This window comes from Tursiops truncatus, chromosome 10, assembly GCF_011762595.2.
Source record: "Tursiops truncatus isolate mTurTru1 chromosome 10, mTurTru1.mat.Y, whole genome shotgun sequence".
Classification (NCBI taxonomy): domain Eukaryota; kingdom Metazoa; phylum Chordata; class Mammalia; order Artiodactyla; family Delphinidae; genus Tursiops; species Tursiops truncatus.
The window spans coordinates 97,456,391-97,468,671 of NC_047043.1; the positions used below are offsets into that span (position 1 = coordinate 97,456,391).

Sequence of the window (12,281 nt, forward strand, 5' to 3'; positions counted from 1 at the left end):
CTCTGTGCCACCAGGGAAGTTCCCCATGTACTCATTTTAAACACAGGGGCACAAAGTAACATAGCCAGTAACATGCAGCCAATCAGAGAGTGGGATCTAAATTCGCGTCTCCTGTCTGTAGGGCCTTTTATGTACCATGCTGTATTTCATAAACTGTAGGAATAAACTGATGACAGAGACTAATCTTTTTTCACTTTTAATCCCGTGGCACATAGTAAGTACTCAAAAAACATCGGTTGAATAAGAGGATGAATAACTGCACCAATAAAGCTTAGTTGTCATTATTTCTTAAACAGCAGTAAGTTATACCAATGGTTTCTGTTCCCAGTGTATTCTAAAATACATCAAATTTAAAGAAAAATACAGAAATAAAGCATATATAAAACTATGCATTAGACTTTACTTGGAAACCTGTGAATCAAAAGTTATCCATAGAGCTAAGCCCACACCCAGCTTCCCCAACTCCTAGTCTAATATATTTTACGTCATGGAACTAAACTTTTCCAAAATCATGTAAACATATGACTCCCTGCCAAGGTGAAAAGCAGTACCACTGCCCTCAGCAGCTCAGCACATTATTCTCCCAGTAAGAATCTGTCTTGTATTCTTTCAACAAGCGTTTAGGTTTTAACTTTAAGAGAACAGTAAGAAAAAAGAATAGATACATGAATGTATTAAATTTTAGATTTGGATTTTCCAGATATGACCAACTTTCTTAATAATTAGAATTCATTCATTCTACCACTTTTTCATTCAACAAATATTTACTGAGTATATGCCAATGTCTAGATTTTCTAGTTTTATCTATAAATCTATGCAAAAAAGAAGAAAATGCTATTATATAGTGGCTTCAATAAGGTAAAGGTTTTTTTAACCTAAATATTTCATATTTATCATGGAGATGGTCCTAAATTCACAGGATTCAACCTCCACTTAGCTTTGGCTAGATAAATGACAAAAAATGTGAATATTTCTGTAAAAGATGCTAGAAATGACATTTATAGACTCATATTTTGGGGCCAAGTATTGAGATTAGTCACTAGGATCTTATATTTCAAGGCTTTACCTATGAGACTTCCAGGAATTTTAGAGATGCCAAAATGGCTGAGTAATATGAGGAATTAGAAAACAGTTATTTGCCACTGCTTTCTCTTGAGGAAAAGAATGCACTGGAGTTTTTTGTTTGAAAGCATGTGTTCCAAGACAAAATATTAGGTGACATGTTCAAATAAATTGCAAAATTTTAATTATCCTTACTCTTCAATTCTCATTAAAACACAAAAGTGAAAGCATTCAGTTAAATTATGAGTCAAATTGCATTTTAAAAGCAGACATGGAAAAGACCACATGTTCTATGATTCTATTTACAGGAAGTATCTAGAAGAGGCAAATCCGCGGAGTCAGAAAGTAGATTAGTGGCTGCCTGCCGGGGGGGGGAAGCTAGGTGCTGCTACTGGGCATGGGGTTGCTTTCTGGAGTGATGAAAATGCTGTAAAACTAGATTGTGGTGATGGTTGCACAACTGTGTAAACAGACTAAAAACCACCGAATTTTACAGTATGTAAATTATATCTCAATAAGGCTGATGTTTTAAAAAAGCAGATATGGGCATATGATAGTGGATGCTGCGTTGCACCGACCACATCCTGGCTTTGGGGCAAGGTACTCATTCTGCCAGCTGCTGGGAAAGTTGGCTGACTCCCTCCCTCAGAGTTCCTCCCACAACTGTCCTCAGGCAAAGGGAGCTGCCTGTAGCCAAAGACTGGAAAATGCAGGAGGACAAAGGCCTGGTCTCTTTGCCCCAGGTGGGGACGGCTAGGAAGGGCCATCGAGCTCCACAGTGCCATCACAGGATCAGATGGAGTCTTTGTTTCTAATCTCCCCAATCCTGATCCTACACAACTGGTACCAAGAGTGGTCCTAGAAAGCATTCTCAGACAGCATTCTGGAGCTATCACAGGGTACAAGGCCAAGTGGAAGCCTCTGAAGCTGCCGTTCTCACCCCCTGGCCAAAAGAGTAATGAAAAAACAAAACCACATCACAGGAGGAATGGCAGAGATTAATGCCACCTATAGACCTGCAGGATGCAGGGGTGTGATGTTTAATTTTGTATGTCAACTTGGCTAGGCTATAGGGCCTAGTTGCTTGGTTAAACTTTAGTCCAGATGTTACTGTAAAGGTATCTTTTTAAGCCAGTAGACTTTGAGTAGCAGATGACCCCCGTTAATATGGATGGGCCTCATCCAGCCAGTTGAAGGCCTTATGAAAAAAGACTAAAGTTTCCTGAGGAAGAAGGAAGTCTGCCTCCAGATTGCCCTCGGGCTCAAGAGTACAACATACTCTTCCCTGGGTCTCCGGCCTGCTGGCTCGCCCTGCAAATTTCAAACTTGCCAACCCTCACAACTCTGTGAGTTAATTCCCTAAAATAAATCTTTCTCTATATATCCTATTGGTCCTGTTTCTCTGGAGAACCCTGACTAATATTAGAGCTGACGGTCCCATCATGTCTCCACTGAGTCTGGCCTTCACAAAATCCAAATGGATTCTGGCAGATGGTAGCAGACCACCACAAACTCAGCCAAGTAAAAGCCCCGCTGTACCGGCTGTGGCAGATGTGGGAAGTGTGCTGAAGCGTATCAGCAGAGCCTCAGGTGTCTGGACGGGGCCACAGGCCTGGCGAGCGCATTCTCTGCCATCCACAGAGCAAGGAGGATGAGGAGCAGCTCGCGGCCGCACAGGACAGACCAGAGTGCTTACCACCTGCCTCAGGGCCGTGTTAATTCCCCCACCCTGTCATAAGATATTCAAAGAAAACCAGACTGTTTGGATATTCTGCATAATCTCATTGGTCCACTACATCAATGACACGTTGCTGCTGTCACCTGGTGAGCGCTAAAGGGCAAGTACACTGGGGGCCTTGGTAGATATATGCACCCCAGCGGGGAGAAGATACACCTCATGAATTGTGAGGAGCACACCACATCAGGGAGGAGTTTAGGGGTCAAGTGACCTGGAGCTCTGGGACAGCCTCTCCAAAGTAAAGATCAACTTAGGGCATCTCGGACCTCTCACCACTAAGAAGGAAGCACACTGCCTGATAGGCCTCTTCAGGTCCTAGATGCAGCGTATTCCACACTTGGGAATAATGCTCAGAGCCATTTACCCAGCGATATAAAAGGATGCAAGGTCTGCGAGCGGCAAGAACGAAAACGAGCTCTGCAATAGATACAGGCAGCAGGGTAAGCAGCCCTCCACCACGTGGCCACACCTCCCTGTAAACTATGGTACTAAAGGTATCCTCAGTGTACAGAGAAGCCAGGGGAAGTTACAGTGGGCTCCCAGTAGGAGATCACAATGGAGACTGCTAGGGTTCTGGAGCAAGGCCACGCCATCTGTAGTGAAGAACCACACACCATTTGAAATCAGCTCCTAGATGCTACACCCTGGCAGAGACAGAGCTTCTAACCATGGGACATCAAATGACCATGTGTCAAGAACTGCCCATTATGAACTGGGATCTGCCAGATTCACCAAGTCATAAGGGCACGAAGCTCAAGAGCAATCCACTGTAGGATGTAAGAGATACACCAGCATTGGACATGCGCAAGGCCAGAGGGCACAAGTCAGCTGCACAAACAGGAAACCCAGACCCCCATCATTTCCACTGTTGCACCAGCACATAATGTTCTACTTCTCCACTGGCTCATGCACACGGCTACAAGGAGGCTTTTGGAGGAGGATAAAGGATGGGCTTGCTTCATGGATGATTTGGCTTGAAGTATGTACGGGGTGAAAATGATGCATCACAGCCGCACCCAGGGATGGCCCTGGAAGACACTGATGAGGAGCCATCGTCCCAGTGAGTACGCTGCAGGTGGCACAGCTGGTTACCCACTTTACATGGAAAAGTGGCCCAAGATAAGAATATACAAAGACTCAAAGAGTGGACAATGGTTCACTGGTTGGTTAGGGACCTAAAAGGAAGAAGATTAGAAGGTGGAAGACAGGATCTGGGGGGAAGAGGCATGTGGATGGACCTATGGGAGGGGACACAAGTATGAAGATCTTTGTATTGTACATTAATGCTTCCATCTGAGAGCATCCAACACAGAAGAAGCAACAACAACCAAAAGAACAATTTAGCCAGTTGATTCAACAGGCTCTTTCATCCCAGTGATGGCATAACGGCTTGTAGCAGGAGTAGTGGGCGGGAGAGACAGAGGCTCTGCCCAGATCCAATGTCAGGGGCTTCTACTCACCAAGGCTGACTGAGCCACTGCTGTGGTTGAAAGTCTATCCTGACAGCAACAGAGGCCAACACTGAGATCCTCATAACACGACCATCTCCTGAGACTAACCAGCCACTTGGTGATAAGTTGACTACGCTGGATCCCTTCCACCTGGGAACGGGCAGCAACTCCTCTTGCCTGGAAGTGACTCATATTCTAAGCATGGGCTTGCCTTTCCTGCCCACAGGACTCAGCCAATACCACTGTACAGGGCTCACAGGGCACAGGTGCAGGACGGACACAGGATCACGGCTCCACTGTTCCTACCACACAGTGTGCCAGAGCTGCCAGCCTGGGAGAGCAGTAGTTCTCAAAAGGGGGACATTTTTGGCCCCTACAACAAAGAATTATTCAGCCTAAAATGTCAATGGTGTCACTACTGAAAAACCCAATGAAAGAGCTTTGAAGAAGAGCTGAGCAACAGCTTAGAGATGATACCCTGTGAGAGCGGGGCACAGTATATACCCTAAATTCATGGCCGTTATAGAGTACTATGTTCCCACCTGCTAGACTACATGAGTCTGGGAACCATGGGGTAAAAGGAGAAACAGCCTTGCTTACTGTCATTCCCAGGGACCACCTGGGCAATCTGTGCTTCCCACCTCCACAACTTTAGGACTGTGCGTCTAGAGATCCTAGTTTCAAAAGAAGAAATGCTTCTCCCAGAGGACACAGTAAGCATCCTATTAAACTTAAAGCTATGAGAGGGCAGACAGCAGAAGCAACAAGAACTACAATCCTGCAGCCTGTAGAACAAAAACCACATTCACAGAAAGATAGACAAGACGAAAACACAGAGGGCTATGTACCAGATGAAGAAACAAGATAAAACCCCAGAAAAACAACTAAATGAAGTGGAGATAGGAAACCTTCCAGAAAAAGAATTCAGAATAATGAGTGTAAAGATGATCCAGGACCTCAGAAAAAGAATGAAGGCAAAGATCGAGAAGACTCAAGAAATGTTTAACAAAGACCTAGGAGATTTAAGGAACAAACAAACAGAAATGAACAATACAATAACTGAAATGAAAAATACACTAGAAGGAATCAATAGTAGAATAACTGAGGCAAAAGAATGGACAAGTGACCTGGAAGACAGAATGGTGGAATTCACTGCCGTGGAACAGAATAAAGAAAAAAGAATGAAAAGAAACGAAGACAGCCTAAGAGACCTCTGGGACAACATTAAACGCAACAACATTTGCATTATAGGGGTCCCAGAAGGAGAAGAGAGAGAGAAAACACCTGAGAAAATATTTTAAGAGATTATAGTCGAAAACTTCCCTAACATGGGAAAGGAAATAGCCACCCAAGTCCAGGAAGCGCAGAGAGTCCCAGGCAGGACAAACCCAAGGAGAAACACATCAAGACACATAGTAATCAAACTGACAAAAATTAAAGACAAAGAAAAATTATTGAAAGCAATAAGGGAAAAATGACAAATAACATACAATGGAACTCTAAGGTTAACAGCTGATTTCTCAGCAGAAGCTCTACAAGCCAGAGGGAGCGGCATGATATATTTAAAGTGATCAAACGGAAGAACCTACAACCAAGATTATTCTACCCAACAAGTATCTCATTCAGATTTGATGGAGAAATCAAAAGGTTTATAGACAAGCAAAATCTAAGAGAATTCAGCACCACCAAACCAGCTCTACAACCAGCTCTACAACTAAAGGAACTTCTCTAAGTGAAAACAGAAGAGAAGAAAAGGACCTACAAAAACAAACCCCCCCAAATTAAGAAAATGGTAATAGGAACATACATATCGATAATTACCTTAAACGTGAATGGATTAAATGGTCCAACCAAAAGACACAGGCTCGCTGAAGGGATACAAAAACAAGACCCATGTATATGCCGTCTACAAGAGACCCGCTAGGGACACATACAGACTGAAAGTGAGGGGATGGAAAAAGATATTCCATGCAAATGGAAATCAAAAGTAAGCTGGAGTAGCAATACTCATATCAGATAAAATAGATGTTAAAATAAAGAATGTTACAAGACACAAGGAAGGACACTACATAATGATCAAGGGATCAATCCAACAGGAGAATATAACAACTATAAACATATATGCACCCAACATAACAGCAGCTCAACATAAGGCAACTGCTAACAGCTATAAAAGAGGAAATCGACAGTAACACAATAATAGTGGGGGACTTTAACACCTCACTTACACCAATGGACAGATCAACCAAACAGAAAATTAAAAGGAAACACAAGCTTTAAATGACACAATAGACCAGATAGATTTAATTGATATTTATAGGACATTCCATCCAAAAACAGCAGATTACACTTTCTTCTCAAGTGCACATGGAACATTCTCCAGGATAGATCACATCTTGGGTCACAAATCAAGCCTCAGTGAATTTAAGAATTTTGAAATCATATCAAGCATGTTTTCTGACCACAATGCTATGAGATGAGAAATCAATTACAGGGAAAAAACCGTAAAAAACACAAACACATGGAGGCTAAACAATACATTACTAAATAACCAAGAGATCACTGAAGAAATAAAAAAGGAAATCAAAAAAAACCTAGAGACAAATGACAACAAAACCACGACGATCCAAAATCTACGGGATGCAGCAAAAGCAGTTCTAAGAGGGACGTTTAGAGCAATACAAGCCTACCTCAAGAAACAGGAAAAATCTCAAATAAACAATCTAACCTTACACCTAAAGGAACTAGAGAAAGAAGAACAAACAAAACCCAAAGTTAGTAGAAGGAAGAAATCATAAAGATCAGAGCAGAAATAAATGAAATAGAAACAAAGAAAACAATAGCAAAGATCAATAAAACTAAAAGCTGGTTCTTTGAGAAGATAAACAAAATTGATAAACCACTGGCTAGACTCAGCAAGAAAAAGAGGAGAGGACTCAAATCAATAAAATTAGAAATGAAAAAGGAGAAGTTTCAACAGATGCCGCAGAAATACAAAGCATCCTAAGAGACTACTACAAACAACTCTATGCCAATAAAATGGACAACCTGGAAGAAATGGACAAATTCTTTGAAAGGTATAGCCTTCCAAGACTGAACCAGGAAGAAACAGAAAATCTGAACAGACCAATCACAAGTAATGAAATTGAAACTGTGATTAAAAATCTTCCAAGAAAAAAAGTCCAGGACCAGATGGCTTCACAGGTGAATTCTATCAAACATTTACAGAAGAGCTAACACCCATCCTTCTCAAACTCTTCCAAAAAATTGCAGAGGAAGGAACACTCCCAAACTCATTCTACAAGGCCACCATCACCCTGATACCCAAATAAGACACAGATATTACAAAAAAAGAAAATTACAGACCGATATCACTGATGAATACAGATGCAAAAATCCTCAACAAAATACTAGCAAACAGAATCCAACAACACATTAAAAGGATCATACACCATGATCAAGTGGGATTTATCCCAGGGATGCAAGGATTCTTCAATATATGCAAATCGATCAATGTGATACACCATTATTAACAATTTGAAGAATAAAAACCATATGATCTCAATAGATGCAGAAAAAGCTTTTGAGAAAATTCAACACCCATTTATGATAAAAACCCTCCAGAAAGTGGGCATAGAGGGAACCTACCTCAACATAATAAAGGCCATATACGACAAACCCACAGCAAACATCATTCTCAATGGCGAAAAACTGAAAGCATTTGCTCTAAGATCAGGAACAAGACAAGGATATCCACTCTCGCCACTCCTATTCAATATAGCTTTGGAAGTCCTAGCCACGGCAATCAGAGAAGAAAAAAGAAATAAAAGGAATACAAATTGGAAAAGAAGAAGTAAAACTGTCACTGTTTGCAGATGACATGATACTACACATAGAGAATCCTAAAGATGTCACCAGAAAACTAATAGAGCTAATCAGTGAACTTGGTAAAGTTGCAGGATACAAAATTAATGCACAGAAATCTCTTGCATTCCTATACACTAATGATGAAAAATCTGAAAGGGAAATTAAGGAAACACTCCCATTTACCACTGCAACAAAAATAATAAAATACCTAGGAATAAACCTACCTAGGGAGACAAAAGACCTGTATGCAGAAAACTATAAGACACTGGTGAAAGTAATTAAAGATGATACAAACAGTTGGATAGATATAGCATGTTCTTGGATTGGAAGAATCAATATTCTTCCAATCCAGGAACATGGAAAATGACTATACTACCCAAAGCAATCTACAGATTCAATGTAATCCCTATCAAATTACCAATGGTATTTTTTACAGAACTAGAACAAGAAAACCTTAAAATTCGTATGGAGACACAGAAGATCCCGAATAGCAAAAGCAGTCTTGAAGGGAAAAAACGGAGCTGGAGGAATCAGACTCCTTGACTTCAGATTATACTACAAAGCTACAGTAATCAAGACAATATGGTACTGGCACTGGCACAAAAACAGAAATACAGATCAATGGAACAAGATAGAAAGCCACACACCTATGGTCAATTAATCTATGACAAAGGAGGCAAGGATATACAATGGAGAAAAGAGTCTCTTCAATAAGTGGTGCTGGGAAAACTGGACAGCTACATGTAAAAGAATGAAATTAGAACACTCCCTAACTCCATACACAAAAAGAAACTCAAAATGGATTAGAGACCTAAATGTAAGACCAGACACTATAAAACTCTTAGAGGAAAACATAGGAAGAACACTGTTTGACATAAATCAGCGCAAGATCTTTTTTGACCCACCTCCTAGAGAAATGGAAATAAAACCAAAAATAAACAAATGGGACCTAATGAAACGTCAAAGCTTTTGCACAGCAAAGAAAACATAAACAAGACGAAAAGACAACCCTCAGAATGGGAGAAAATATTTGCAAATGAATCAACGGACAAAGGATTAGTCTCCAAAATATATAAACAGCTCATGCAGCTCAATATTAAAAAAACAAACAACCCTATAAAAAATGGGTAGAAGACCTAAATAGACATTTCTCCAAAGAAGACATACAGATGGCCAAGAAGCACATGAAAAGCTGCTCAACATCACTAATTATTAGAGAAATGCAAATCAAAACTACAATGAGGTATCACCTCACACAGTTAGAATGGGTATCATCAGAATATCTACAATCAATCAATGCTGGAGAGGATGTGGAGAAAAGGGAACCCCCTTGCACTGCTGGTGGGAATGTCAATTGATACAGCCACTATGGAAAACAGTATGCAGGTTCCTTAAAAAACTGAAAATAGAATTACCATATGAACCAGCAATCCCACTACTGGGCATATACCCAGAGAAAACAGTAATTCAAAAAGACACATGCACCTCAATGTTCACTACAACACTATTTACAATAGCCAGGTCATGGAAGCAACCTAAATGCCCATCAACAGACGAATTGATAAAGAAGATGTGGTACATATATACAATGGAATATTACTCAGCCATAAAAAGGAATGAAATTGGGTCATTTGTAGAGACGTGGATGGACCTAGAGACTGTCATACAGAGTGAAGTCAGTCAGAAATAGAAAAAGAAATATCGTATATTAATGCATATATATGGAACCTAGAAAAATGGCACAGATGAACCGGTTTGCAGGGCAGAAATAGAGACACAGATGTAGAGAACAAAAAGTATGGATACCAAGGGGGGGAAGTCACAGGGGGTGGTGGTGGTGTGATGAATTGGGACATTGGGATTGACATATATACACGAATATGTACAAAATGGATAACTAATTAAAAACAAACAAACAAACTTAAACCTATAACTGCCGTCCAATCACTTTAGAATTGGCAGACAAGAAGTCCAGAAGACAAAGAAATGAATCACCATACTGGTAGAAATAATTAAACCTGACCATCAGGAGGTAGGGCTGCTGGTACACATCTCTTATTACCTCTTGCCCAACTTTGATGGTAAATGGAAAGTGTAGTAGCTACAGTCCGAGATGGGCATGGTGACCAGAGTCTCAGACTCCTCAGGGATGAGGGTCTGGGCCACCTCACCTAGCTAGACCAGCCTAAATGCTAGAAAGGGTGAGGGGAATTTGGAATGGGCAGCAGAGGCGGGAGAAGATGGGTATCAGTGGCAGCTTTAAGATTAGATGCATCTCTGGGAACTGAAGCTCAGCCCACTCATCTTATTCTTGTGCATTTCCCCACAATAAGAAGCCAGTTAGAACATAGATCATCCAGGCTTTCAGAGGCCAAACTGAGGGCCTTGGAAGTTGATTTTCACAGTTAAAGGAAATTCCCAGCTGTTTTCCCTTGCTCAGTTTCTAAAAGTTGGCAGCTAGGCACATTATCTTTCCCTATCCTCTAACCAGAGAGTAGATGATGTCTCTTTGGAGAAATTCTACAAATACTGAAACTTGGGGTCCTCCAATGAAACAGTCAGGTCCTTGTCCCAAATCCTATAGTGAAGCTCACTAGCTGACATGCTCTATCCATCACAAAGAACTCCCAGTCTGCATTTTTTAAACTGCCTTGCTCTTTAAAATACAGGCCACAAAGGATGTGCAAACATTTGAGAAAAGCTTCTAACACAACAGATGAGAGTGAATCCATAGAAAAAAAGGAACTAAGAGAAACAGAGACAATATAGAGAGCAAGAAAAAACTTCAAAAATTTTAATAAAGATCATTAAAGAGATGAGGAAAGATAATGCATTCATACAAGAACAGGATGCTATAAAAAAGAACATTCAGAGGAAATTAAAAATTCAAAAGAAGTGTTAGAAGATTGATTCAAACAATTCTTCTGGAAAACAGAACAAAAACCCAAAGAAACAGGAATGAGGGAAAGAAATAATCGAACAAGGAGGTCCAACAACCAACTAACAGGAATTCTAGAAAGAACAAGCTAAGAAAATGGATATGAAGAAATGATGAAAGAAAATTTCATTACAGAAATTATAAAAGAAAATTTCCTAGAACTGAAGCTCGTGAATTTCCAAAAGAGGCTCATGAAATGCCAGACTAATAAATGAAAAACATGGGAATTCCCTGGCATTCCACCAGTTAGGACTCCACGCTTCCACTGCAGGGGGCAAGGGTTTGATCCCTGGGTGGGGAACTAAGATCTCATAAGCTGCATGGTGCAGCCATAAAACTAATAGTAATTTTAAAAATAAATGAAAAACATACACACAAAGACAAAGGCAAATCATCATGAAATTTAAGAATACTGGAAAAAAGGAAAAGATCCTAAATACTGTCAGAGAGATAAAAAAGGTCACATCCAAAGGATAGGGAATCTGAATAGTGTTGGACATTTTATTTTTTTAATTCAAACAGAAAGTCACAAAAATTATAATCATCCTCATCAGTTCACTCAGTCCCATGTAATTAATTTTTTTTTCATTCTTGATTTTTGTTAGCACTTTTATGAATTCATCAGTTTTCCATTAGAGCTCTGAAAATGCTTATTCATTCAGTTCAGCAGTACAGTCAGTTACCAGAAACCTGTACTTGTCAGAGCCTTTTCTATGAATTCCTTGAAGATGAAACCCTTTTATAGGAACATTTTTGCAAAAGCATCAGAGTACACCCAGAACTGTCTGTAAATGACAAAAGACTTAAAAATGACCACGGTTACAGATTTGATGAAAGTTCATAATAATGCAACTGACAAGGAAATTTAGTTATCTCTGAGATATACATTTTAAAGTAATAACTAGAATTATGACTTATAACATTATACCAAAACATATAAGATTTTTAGAAATTTCATGTCATGTCTGAAACATTTATATTAACATATTTCCATACAAATAACCCAAAGAAAGTTTAGTATTAGTTGTTTGTTTGTTGTTTTTTTATACTGCAGGTTCTTATTAGTCATCAATTTTATACACATCAGTGTATACATGTCAATCCCAATCGCCCAATTCAGCACACCACCATCCCCACCTCACCGCGGTTTTCCCCCCTTGGTGTCCATACGTTTGTTCTCTACATCTGTGTCTCAACTTCTGCCCTGCAAACTGGTTCATCTGTA

At 40.1% G+C, this 12,281-nt stretch overlaps 1 protein-coding gene across 5 annotated transcripts in view; it reads right to left on the reverse strand.

The window, feature by feature from the left end:
• LOC101339418 (phosphatidate cytidylyltransferase, mitochondrial) overlaps window positions 1-12,281 on the reverse strand; it is a 269,881-nt gene that overhangs the window by 226,784 nt on the left and 30,816 nt on the right. The gene's annotated exons all lie outside the window — the stretch shown is intronic.